The sequence below is a fragment of the Acyrthosiphon pisum genome, chromosome X (genome assembly GCF_005508785.2).
Source record: "Acyrthosiphon pisum isolate AL4f chromosome X, pea_aphid_22Mar2018_4r6ur, whole genome shotgun sequence".
Classification (NCBI taxonomy): Eukaryota; Metazoa; Arthropoda; class Insecta; order Hemiptera; family Aphididae; genus Acyrthosiphon; species Acyrthosiphon pisum.
Genome location: NC_042493.1, coordinates 103,199,179 through 103,212,228, shown reverse-complemented (window position 1 = coordinate 103,212,228; position 13,050 = coordinate 103,199,179). Strand labels below are relative to the sequence as shown.

The 13,050-nt window shown below is 28.8% G+C and overlaps 1 long non-coding RNA gene across 2 annotated transcripts; it reads left to right on the top strand.

The window, feature by feature from the left end:
• The first annotated feature begins 10,090 nt into the window (after window positions 1-10,090).
• LOC100571387 lies at window positions 10,091-13,050 on the top strand. Of its 2 annotated transcripts, XR_510815.3 has the most exons (6): window positions 10,091-10,251; window positions 10,688-10,831; window positions 11,369-11,513; window positions 11,802-11,873; window positions 11,983-12,070; window positions 12,969-13,050. It is a non-coding gene; the product is annotated as an uncharacterized LOC100571387 (long non-coding RNA). The 2 variants fall into 2 exon arrangements; XR_003839928.1 differs by lacking the exons at window positions 11,802-11,873; window positions 11,983-12,070; window positions 12,969-13,050 and having other exon boundaries at window positions 10,104-10,251; window positions 11,369-11,601.

Here is a 13,050-nt window from a genome sequence, read left to right as displayed (position 1 = left end):
CGAGTTCCAAGTTTTCTGAAAATAAAAATGATTGCAATTAATACTTTTCAAATTTTTAACAGATTCAAAATGGAGTATCAACACGTATGAGAACAGCTAATTCAAAAGCAGTTGAATATGACCTAACAGATTTGCTTAAAGATGTACATGCATATCGACTGTTAACATTTTTGAGACAACCCGACACAGAGTAGATGGATATATTAAACAATAGTTTGGTCCTTACCCAAGTGTGTTATAATTTATAATATAGTATTGTTATTAAATATTTAAACATTGATCTATAATTTAAAAAGAAGAAGAGATTCTATTAGCTGAAGTTGTTCAATAATATTTTTATGAACCTGACAAGTTTTACTTACAAATTAATTTTAAACTGTGTGTACCTATTTATTAAGATTTTTTTAATTTTTACCACAGTAGTTTAACTGTTTTTACTAGTATAATAGGGAGTATGATGATTTATGAATGTTTCATATTTTTATAGTAATATAATATTTGTAGTTCTACTATTCACACCACAAAGTACCGAGATGTTAACTTTAAACTTAACTTAACAAGTTAAAAAAAAAAATATTTTACTTAAGAGGATGTCACACCCTCATGTGTTGTCTCCGTCTTACAAATGTACTACATAGTAAACACTGTTTTGCGCGGGACAACTTTTATCTCTCTGTGTTTGTAGTAGTGGCTTCAAAATTTTTGAATATATTGGTTGGAAAATTATCTATGCAACAGTGTGCCCATATTTTAGAAAACATAAATACAATTAAAGTTATTTGCTTCTAAACATTTGATTTTTTTCATTTGCTCATAAAAAATGAATGGATATAGTGCTATTAAAAAAATAGCATGCTGTTGCACAAATAAAGTTTTTTTTTACGTGTTGTGAAAATTTGTTAGTTCTACAGCAAATATGGCACGAAAAAAGATGTCCCACTCAAAACAGTATTTGTTATGTTGTGCATTTGTAAGACGGAGACAACACCTGCGGGTGTGACATCCCCTTAACAGCCTTCTTTATAAAAAGTAACACATTCATAATCATTGTAGAATAATATTAAATATTAATAACCACACCTTAAGTATTCGAGCCTCAATTAGATATTTTGAAATGTATTTTTATTTATAAACATAATATTTTTTATAGTTTTGATTATCTAACCCCTGTAAGCTAATAGCTTGTGATGTAGGTAGGGAGTTATTACATTTACCAATAAAATAAAATAAATAATAAAATAATTAGGTAATTTCTTATAATATTACGTATATTTACTTATGAATATGAACACTTTAAAAAATATAATATAATAATAGTGAAGAAAAGACAAAGTGATGTAAAGTTTTAACATAAATAAATTAGTAATACATTTAGTTGATACAGCATTATAGCAATCAAAATATACTGTTATATATATATATATAAATAACCTACAATTTAGCAATAATTTACAAAAAGAATAAAATGAATACACATTATTATTCAATTCTAAAAATATATATTTATATAATAATCCTTTGTTATTATTTTTTTTACTTGTAATAATATTTCTTTTAATGTCCAGAGGCATAGAATTGTAATAGGTCGGGCCTACCAAAAGATTTATAGGTATATTTAACTGGACAATCATATTTTCCAATTTCTCTTATATGACTATTATCACTATGTAACTGATCAATATCAAGTTGTTTAATAATGAACATAATTGCTATTTTTTTATATAATTGTCTTACTGGCAAGACCCCTAATTCCTTCTAATTTTCAATTGTTGATCCTTTTAGTGAAATCTATTTAGGCAGATTCTAACAATGTTATTCTGATTTATTATTAGGTGATTTATAATATTGTCTCGAAGGCCACCCCATACTAATAAACCGTACTGGAAATTGGATTGGTATAGAGTAAAATAAACTAATCTCATTGTTTGTTTTGGAACTATTTATTTTTAGTTTGAACATATTATAGGTTATAAAGTGTAGTTTCCCTAATAGATTGTTAACATGTAAGTTCCATTTCAAGTGATTATCAATGATTAAACCTAAATATCTTATTTTTATAACTTTATTAATTTGCTTACAGTTAATTTAGTACAGTTCTTGTTATTAGACCATTCGTGTATTGAAATGGAGCTAACAGTAGAATCGGATTTGTTAATAGAGAACGGAATAAACACTGTTTTTTCTATGTTTAGGGATAGATATCTTTCTTACAATGTTTTAAATATTCTACAAAAGCCAGTTACAGATTTTTCATAAACAGCTTCCCATGTATTATGTGAGAAAAGCAGACAGGTATCATCCGCATGTTACTATTGAACCCTCAATGTTAAGATCACAAATTAGATTTATATATAAAATTAATAAGATAGGGCCCAATACACTACCCTGAGGTACTCCATATTTAATTTCATATTTAGATTAATAAACCTTTTGTCATCCAATCTTTTAGTCTCTTATTCTTAGCATTCATTAATATAGTAGTTGTTGATTTAGTGATTGCATTTTTAATTATATTTTCAAAGGCATTATAGCATTTATTGACATCGCTGAATTCATTATACACTTCATGCCATTTTTCATAAAGTAAATTATATACAATTCTATTATGATCAATAATGTTAAACCTTTTGTCCTTATTATCTATTTTGGCATCGTCAGGTATAAAAACACATATTGTACAGTGATCTGTGATATCTGATAGTATCACACCCGAATTAGTATTACTCATTTGGTTTTCGTTACTCATATCCTCATTGTTTCCAGTAAGTCTAGATGACTGTCTTGTTGATTTAAAATTATTTACAACAGCATTTTCAATATGTTTCTCTCGGTAAAATTCAGATTCTATTTAATCACTTTCATAATAATAAGCCAATTTTCTAGATTTTTAAATAATTATAAAAACAAAATCTAATCAAATGCAATTTTCATTAACTCACATTAAAATATTTTGTTCCATTGGTAAAATTATATTATTTTCAGTTTCAACATCATCACTTTGAGTAGCATGACTATTTAAAAATAAAAATACTATTGAAAATGAAAAATTAAATTATAGTGAGCAAAAAGTATTACTTAGAAGGAAAACCATTTCGATCATAAGGTTGGGGAATAGCATTTGAAAATAAAAATCGCTTTTTTTCCTGGCTTATTGTTTACATCTAAGAATGATCACTTCATATTTTATGCCAATCATGACAAAAATCAATTCCCAAAACTTTAAGCCATTTTCTTTTCATGTATTCTTTCTTGGGAATTCTATATTAAAACAAATATAAATGAATATAATAAATTGTTAATGTTAGATTACGAAAATATACACAAAGTAAAAATTATTATTCTAAACCGGTTCAAAATTATTTCACAGTATCTCACACCGGGATTATTAACCATGTCAATAATATGATTCAAAAATCCATGTGCGTTTTTTTCACAACAGGTTGAGCGAGTAAATTTCTAGAACCAATTGATACTCACTCATGATAAATAACTAAATTATCGTTCAATGACTATTATTATTCATTCGCTACACATATAGGCATAATTAGTATTAAAACATTTCAATACAAAAATCAGATATGTTAAATTGTCTAATAGAAAGTTAAATATTATGTTAGGTATGTTAGAATAAACAATATTATAATTAACTTTATTAATTGATACATATAACCCATCTTATTAGGTCCATGTCATTCATGATTCTTAATTTATCCTTAAACCATCATTTATAAAACACAGTATGACAAATATACAATTGTATAGTAATATTATATAAAAAAAATATTCATAAGTTGTAATTTTTTTAAACTATATAGGTACCAAGTTTACTATTAAACTCTTAGATCATAATATATTAGTATATTATACTAGTCTGATCTAAGATTAAACCACACAAATTGAACATTTATCACAATAACAAAAAATGTTAAATACCACAAAAAAAAAAATAATTTAACCAATTATAATAGAAAGTTCTTTATGTATAAAATATATACCAATATTTCGTCATGGGCTTCTTCAGTTATCAGATTTTTTTTTTTAATGTTTGAATAAAGCATCTAAAGATGACATTTTTTTTTCGAAGACGCCTTATGGTTTCATTTAATACTTTAATTTTTCTTCTTTGGATCAAAACTTGGCATTTGGCCCTGTCATAGGTAAATTAATGGGTGGGTGGGTGCCCCTTGGACCCCACACCTCTCAGATACAGCCTTGGCTGCTCTGTTTTGAAGAGTATCATTAGTGAGTGGGTCCAGTAGGTGGGTGTATTGACTCAAAATAAAATTTCTAATAGGTGATTCATATGTATCGTATGTACATTTTAAACAAATTACAACTTATGAATATTTTTTACAGAATAATGCTTCAGAACCAATTAAACAAGCCATAAATAGGAGTTTAATGTCAAAAAATTCAAAGTATACACTGGCAATTAGGTCTTTTGCTCTTACTTAACAATTTTATTCGGCAAAAGCATATTCTTTTGTTAGAAAAACTTTTAACAAACTATTGCCACACCCCGCTACTTTAAAAAAATGGTATTATGTGATTGAAGGAGAACCCGGATTTACACATGAAGCTTTTATTGCTATAAAGACAAAAGTATTACAATCACCTCAACCAATTCTTTGTAATATTGTAATAGACGAAATGGCTATAAGAAAACAAATATCTTTTTTAAACGGACAATTTTATGGTGGAGTTAATTTAGGTACTGGTCTTGAAAATTGTGATTCAGACAACATCCAAGAAGCAACCAATGTATTAGTTTTTATGGCTGTTGGTATAAATGGTCATTGGAAGGTTCCAGTTGGTTACTTTTTGATCCATAGTTTTTCTGGAACTGAAAGGGCAAACTTATTAACTAAATGTCTTGAATTGATTGCAGACACTGGAGCCAAATGTTTTTCTATAACTTTTGATGAAGCCCCATCTAATTTATCAATGTGTAAATCTTTAGGAGCCAACTTTGACTTTTTCTCTCAAGACTTTAAACCCTAGTTCCATAATCCAGCATATCCTGAAAAAGAGAATGAACGTATTTATGTATTTTGGGATGCATGCCATATGATAAAACTTATAAGAAACACATTAGGAGACAAAAAAGTATAAATAACAATGAAGGCGGTACAATAAAATGGGATTATATTAAAGAACTTCAGAATATATAAGAATCTAAAGGCCTGCATGCCGCAAATAAGTTAAAGAAAACTCGTATTAGTTATTATGAAAACAAAATGAATGTGCATTTAGCAGTACAAACATTAAGTCCAAGTGTTTCTTCTGGATTACTCTTCTGCCAAGAACTTAAATTGCTATCAGGCTCAAAACCAACATCTGAATTTTGTAAAATGTTTAACGATGCCTTTGATATTCTCAACTGTAGAAATAGGTTAGCAAAAGGGGATTATGATTTTCCAACTGAAGAAAAACAATATTTAAAATTAGAACATTTATAGAAAAATTCATATTGTATGTTAAAGGATTAAAATTTGAGCCATCAAACAATTATTCTGAAGGTCAGCAAATTCTTATAAGTCAAAGGAAAACTGGATTTTTAGGGTTAATAATATGTTTAAATAATTTAATACATTTATATGTGGTAGTAAAAAAAAAAATGGAATGAGTTACTTACTTAGTTATAAGCTCAGCCAGGACCACCTTGAAGTTTTCTTTAGTGTGTTAAGAAGTCGGGTGGATTTAACAATAATCCGAACGCCATTCAATTCAAATCAGCATATAAAAGATTATTAGTGAGACATCAAGTAAGTGGTTCTGAATATGGCAATTGTTCAACAATAGATACTGCAAGTATACTATTTGTAAGTGCAAACCAAAAGAAAAGTGCAGATGCAATTTACAATGATACAAATTTAAAGGAAAATAATAGTATATTTAATGAATACGATCGCGATTATGATTACCGTGTACCTGAATTGGAAGAATTTGTTGTGGACATTTTGAAATACACAAGTGGCTTCAAAGTAGGTAAAATAATAAAAAAAAAAAAATATATGTTGGGATGTGATTCATTTTTGATAGATTTAAATGAAAAAAATGCATCTGTTCTTCTTAAATTAAAAACCAAAGGCTTCCTTATAAATGTTTCATCCGACGTTCATAAAGTTTGTTTAATTTCTGAATACATAATTAGAATGAATACTGAGAATTTGCTTAGTAAAAAAAATATAAAACTGATATTCATAGTAAAAACAATGAATGAAGTATGCTCAGACCCTACATTGTTTAACAGTATTGAAATGAAAAATCATATTTTAAATCAGAACCCATTTGATAATCATCGAAGTCAGTTACTAAAACTAATTATTGATTATTACATAACTTTGAGATTAAATAATTTCGCAAAGATGCATACCTTATCCATAACTAGCAAAAATATACGAAGAAATTATACAAAATTGATTTTATTTAAAAATTAGTAGTTATTTTGAATTAATATTGTATTATTATAATAATGACTGGCGATCGACTATTGTTCCTATTATTTTATTATAAATAAAACAATTATGTTAAATGTTAAAAATAATTATTTTAAGTATTTTAATTTGTATAATGTATTAAGTATAATAAAAACTATAACATAATATATAAGCAACAAGTTTTCTAATATTTAACTCCTTGAACAACATTATTTTAAACTTGTCTTGTAGTTCTAAAGCATGATGCATAGTAGTTTATTCACATAATAATAATATTTTACTGTATTAGTTTATCTATTTGGTATAAACATTTATTGCTACAAAAAATTATTATGCCATACTTGAGTCTTAAATACAAATTACGCGTATAATACACGAAAAAATAAAATAAAATACCGTGTTCTGATATCTGATTCCCCAGCTGGTAAATATGCGACGATTAACCTCACGCATGCGCATATCAAGCAGCTAATCAAGAGTCTCGTCGATGACATCGGCAACAAAAAAATACGCCGTGGCTCCATCCATAGTATAATATGATCTAAGAACTAAGGTATAACCACAGAATATTATTAATTAATTATTCTGTGATATTATTATTACTATTATCATTGATAATAATATGTCTGGTAATTATTATTGTTTAGTGAATGAATTCAGTCTTCAAAATATTGTATTGGGTACCAGGGTCCTAGTCGGCTATACTCTTCGCCGCCGTCGCGTTCTGGCGGAACGCGTACCACCGCCTTGCGGCTTGCAGTATAATTCCGCCGCCGTCTATGCCGCCGCCGCTGCTACGAGTAGTATAGGCCCCTGTTAACTTAATATCGTTTGTTGGGTAACCGACGGCCAGCTAAGCAACGACGACCAATATCAATGTGGACGACGGTCACAACTCACAACCAACGGGCCTCGGCACCCCGAAAAACGACGTAAAGCAAAAATGTTTTTAGAGCGCGCCAATCTAACGATATACCGTCTAACCACTGCCACAGGCCACGTAGCGCTGGCCACAGTGCCCGGCGGCCGAATTCAATCGTTCAATGCATGTATCATGGTTCAATGTCTTTCCGTCAGTAGTGCTGAGCACGGTTACGTGGTATTCTGTCGAGCGAGTTCGGCGTTACAGCCGCAGTGTGCGTATCATCCGTAGATAATGTATTATAGATAATAAAATGTGTTATCTATATATTCTGTAGTAACATTCCAATGTCGACTAATAAAATATAGTGATAACAACTGTCCGCGACGCCGGAGTTTCGATTTTTCGAATATTTAGGTGTAGGTATTAATTAATATTTATTGTAAAACTCATCGCGATTTTTAGTCTTGGAATTATTAGATTTCGATTCGTTCCTCACAAATTGTCATAATGCGTTGCAAAACTTATCAACGACAAGCCTTATTTAGTTTTCTCGACAAGTATTAAACGAGCACGTCCGACCAAAGAGAAACCGAACAATGTAATATTATGATTTAAGTCTACAACGCAATTTTCTACAAAAGTTATTAAATTGGCGTGTTCATATTTTATTATTATTATCGCAAATCATGAGCATGACATACCAAAAATTTATCGAGTACGCTACAGATTTAAAAAATCATTCGGACTCGATAGATGACGGTTGGAACTTACGTCAACGCCAATGCCCAATGGTAAAAAAAAGCTAATTGAACTAAAATTTACATTATTTTTTTACCATAATAATTCCTAAATGAATCATCAAAACAACTTTTTTCTACACACAAATTAATCACAACCCGTTATAAAACATTTAATATTTCATTAACAATTACCGGTCTAATATTTTTTTTGTAGAATGGACATTTTATTACCTAATTAATATTATAAAGTAAATAGCCTTGGTATCATTGGTCTTCCACTCTTATCACTCATTATGAATGTCGATTTGATAATTTTATCGCTCTCATAGACTAAATAGAACTAAATAGATCTGTTTAGTCATGAGAATAATATTAATTATTATTTCATTATTTCATTAAAAATCACAACAAAATTATTGCGTTAACTGGTAAGGAATATAATATCATCATAAATGGTTAATTTAATTATTTTTATGGTATTCGTTTAACAGGGATCCGGCATATTGACAGAAAGTATTCAGTACATTGCTTGGTAGGTACCAACATTGCTTGGTATGCGAAATTAAAATTTATAGTCAGACGTCTCAAAACTATTAACTGTCGAAATTAAACATGGACATTTACTGTAAAAGGGCAGATAACCTTACTCTAGTAAGCAAGTATAAATAAAGAATTAAAACTTAAAATTTAAAATTAATCTAATTTACTGTATGCAAGATTATAGTTTTATTATTTATTCAATAGATAGAAATCAATGGATTCACGTTTTTTTTTGTTTTTTCCCTGCTCTTTTGGTGACTAGGTACTGTTAATTTCGACGTCCCCTATGCACCTACTAGATTCACTTTCCCGCAGGAAAAGATGAAAAGCGAAGCATTATTTCGACTAATTATCGTGTACACCGCCACAAATAATAAAAATGTATTACGCAGAACGTACATTTGCTAATAGTTTCAATATAGTTCGATTCACTCTAATTTTTAAACTAACGATGCTAAATGTGACCTGCTCATCGTACATTTTCTGTATAAGACGGAGACAATAAAATGCCCGTGTTACGTTTTAAAATCTTGGAGCTGCATCGTTCACGATATTTCGAAAATTTAATGACCGCGATTCTGTCTTATCACTATGTACACGAAATAGTAATATTTGTTATCAAATAAATAACAACATAATATTATTATTTTTTCGTATGCCGACTTTAAATTTGAATCACTCGCGAATCGCGACTATTTGAAATTGGAACAAAAATTACAGACTACAGAACAGTCGTACAGAGTTCTATTCATACAATTTAATATAAAATCACCATAATAATAAGTGTATTCTTTTCAGTAAAACATCCAAAGTATCGCCTTGCCACATTACGTACATTTTCATTTGTAAGTATTATTTTCTAGTCGTAGTGATTATATTTCTTAATAATATGGAGTCAGTCTAATTTGCTAATTTGTTCACAAATATAGATTTTCAAAAAATCAATGAAATAGAAAGAAATAATGGCTAAAAATGTTCAAATTAAATGATTGTCGCAATAATTTCTACCTGGCATAGAACTGCGGTAGGTAATCATTTCACAATAATTAGTGATGGTAAACAATGCTCAGTATATTTGTAAACACGGTGTCAGAGGCTGTCTCAAAACATAACCCAAACCACTTGTCTGGGATAGAGTAGTAAAATAAATGTTAGTGATTCACGGCAATATTGGTACTACTCTGCGCACGACTAGTAAATCGCATCTAAGAGGTAAAATCATTTAACATAATTCATAAATTTGGTATTTATATATTTGTTACAACTTGACATTTTCAGAAAATTTTGTTTCTCCAACGATGAGTAGAAGTAAATGAACAGACGAATAATAGATTTGGAGGCCATGATTTTAATTCACCCAGAAAAGCCTTAGATACCCAATAATGTCTAATTCACACACACACCTATGTAAGTATATCACTCAAGTATCCGATTTTAAATGTTTGCCAAGACCAAAAGTCACTTAATAGTTTATCGTTTTTATTTCACACAGGGGGATTATACTTATAATGTTTTTCAAACTGAAATATATTATCATGTACCACATAAATGGAACTGGAAAGTGGAGCCATGCATTGACAAATTTTCAGACGTTGACTTTCTTGGAGATAATTCTACCGACTCAGATGAATCCATACAATATTGGAGAGAATTATGAAACTTAAAGGTGAGAATATTGTTGATAGGTTTTTATTTTAAAACTAATCTAGCTATCAAAGCTATCAAATAACAAACCCACCTGTTCACGGACACATATTATTATATCTAATTGTGTGCGTGGACATATATTTGTCTATCGAAAGGGCTCAGCCCGTTTGGTCAAAATAAATACATAAATAAATTGTTTTATGTTACAATCTTATAATATCCATGACTTGTTTTAAAAATAAAATACAAACATAATGAGTGCTTGCCCATAAGGTTGCTTAAAAAATATTTTTGCCTTTAAGTTTGATTATAATATTATGTCATATCACTCTAATATATTAAGACTAACATTATAGAACTGGATCAACTGTACTCACATTTGCGTGTTGCTTGTTGTTCTAAGAGAGAAGACAAATGGTTAACTGTCATATTTTTAACAAAGTTTTAATTTTTAGGTAACACAATTTTGCTGAGCAAGAATCCAATTTTAATAACACGGCGGGCCTCAACATATTTAAATTGCAAAGACACACATAACTAGTTTGGACATTGGTATCTTTTCTGAAGGGAAAGTGCATCTAGTTGGATGCGTTAAAAAGGTATAGCTTGAATGTTTCCAGTTGTTTTCACATACATTGGAGAAAACAGAAAGATAATCAATGAAAAATGATTATATTTTTTGATTTTGTTTTATAAAAAAAATACCTAGGTATAGATATATGAATGTTCTTATTAGCATTGTCTATAATACACCATACAATTTTTAAAACAATTTTACTCCTTTTGAGCTAGTTATGGGTATAATACATTTTAATATATTCGATTAGTTTTGTTTTTAATATTAATTGTCAAGAAAGAGTATCAAAAAATTTGAAAATGTAATACAGGCATCATGTTATAGTTTCTATAATATCTGTTCACAGATACAAGAGATACATAGCCACCATTTTTCATGAGCATTTAAAGTTTACATTTCGTCAAAATTCATCAACAATTTGCAAATTATTTTGTAGTAAAAAATGTAATAAATGTTCAATTGTATATTTAGATTATGCTTATAGTAAAAATTGATAAAAAATTATCAGAATAATATTAATTATCAAATTGAACTAAATATGTAAATTATTGTTGTACAGGTTGTCAAACCCATTCCCATTTGCAACGAGGAAAAACAAACTTATTTGAAAAAAGAGTATGCAATTACCAAAAAGCTTCAGTGGCTGTTATTAAAATTCTTCAACTATCGACAATGGACATGATTGATGAAGACTTTTAAACTAGGTATATTCTGATAGGTACCTATTTCCTTTAATTTGTGTACTTATTTTACCTATGTTTCCCCCCACCACCCATCAGAAAGTAATTAGTTAGTTCATGATCGTTGTCATGAATGGCAACATATATGTAGTGATCATTTTTTAGAAGAAAATTATAAGCAAGGTAATAGGCAATTTTTATTATATAATGCTATTCCCCAACTTTATGATCGAAATGGTTTTCCAGAAGTAATAATTCTTGATGTCTATAATTTAAATTTTCATTGTCAATAGTATTTTTATTTTTATATAGTTATGCTACTCAAAGTAATGATGTTGAAACTGGAAACAATGTAATTTTACCAATGGAAACAAATATTAAAAGGTGAGTTAATGAATATTGTATTTGACTAGATTATGTTTACATTTATTTAAAAATCTAGAAAATTGGCTTATTTTGATGAAAGTGATTACATAGAATCTGAATTTTACAGAGAGAAACATATTGAAAATGCTGTTGTAAATAATTTTAAATCACCAGGACGGACTACTAGACTTACTAGAAACAATGAGGATATGCTGGTGAGTAAATAAGTATTAATATTTTTTATAAATATGGTCAATACAGTCTGATATCTTGATTGTCGTAGGGTGATTAAATATATTAGGGAGGGGCTGAAAAAACAATTAATAATAATAATAAAAAAAACAATATAAACTACATGGAAAACAAATAATTCTGGGGGGCCTAATATTCAAACTTGGGGGCTAAGAGCTCCCCCCTAGTTACGCCTATGGATATCTTTATCCTTTTTATGATTTTCCATGCTTTCCTTGTTGAATATGTAGGGCCTTGGTTTCCAACGTCCTAGTTTCTCTTCTTAAGTAATTTAGTGTTTCTAATTAGACATCAGTAATATTCTTGTATATTTATAAAATAGTTAGTAGTTTGACCAACAATGTGTGTACTCTTTTTCGAAAACTCTTAGGATATATTTTTTAGCCACTACTACTTAGGAAATATCTACTGTAGTCTGTAATTAATCAGGGACCATTATGATTATAAAATATAAAACCAAAATGGTCATCTAATAACGCCCAAACAAAGCTATGTGTATATTTACTATAAGGAAATAATCATCTTGTAGGCTGTTCATTGTATCATAATATACGAATAAATATGTACACAACTTGTTTTGCATCATATACTGTACAGCCAACGAGGTAATGAGAATCATTGATTGTAAATATCAATAATTGTTCTTATATTGTTCTAATACCCTCTAGTTTTTACAAAAAATAGTCTTTAGACTATCCTAAATATATAGACTCTATACAAACTAGACTATTGAATGTTATATCGCTAAAATATGTATTTAGCTCATATTATATTTTAATTTCTACTTTATAATTGACAACCTACCTGTTTCTAATTTTAATAAATTTTTTTTAATATGAATTATTTGTTTAAATTTTAAAGGACCATACTTCAGGATCTGGATTACGATGTTCCGTTAAAAACTGCTTTAACAGGCATTCAAAGATTCTTAGTCTCTTTGGCT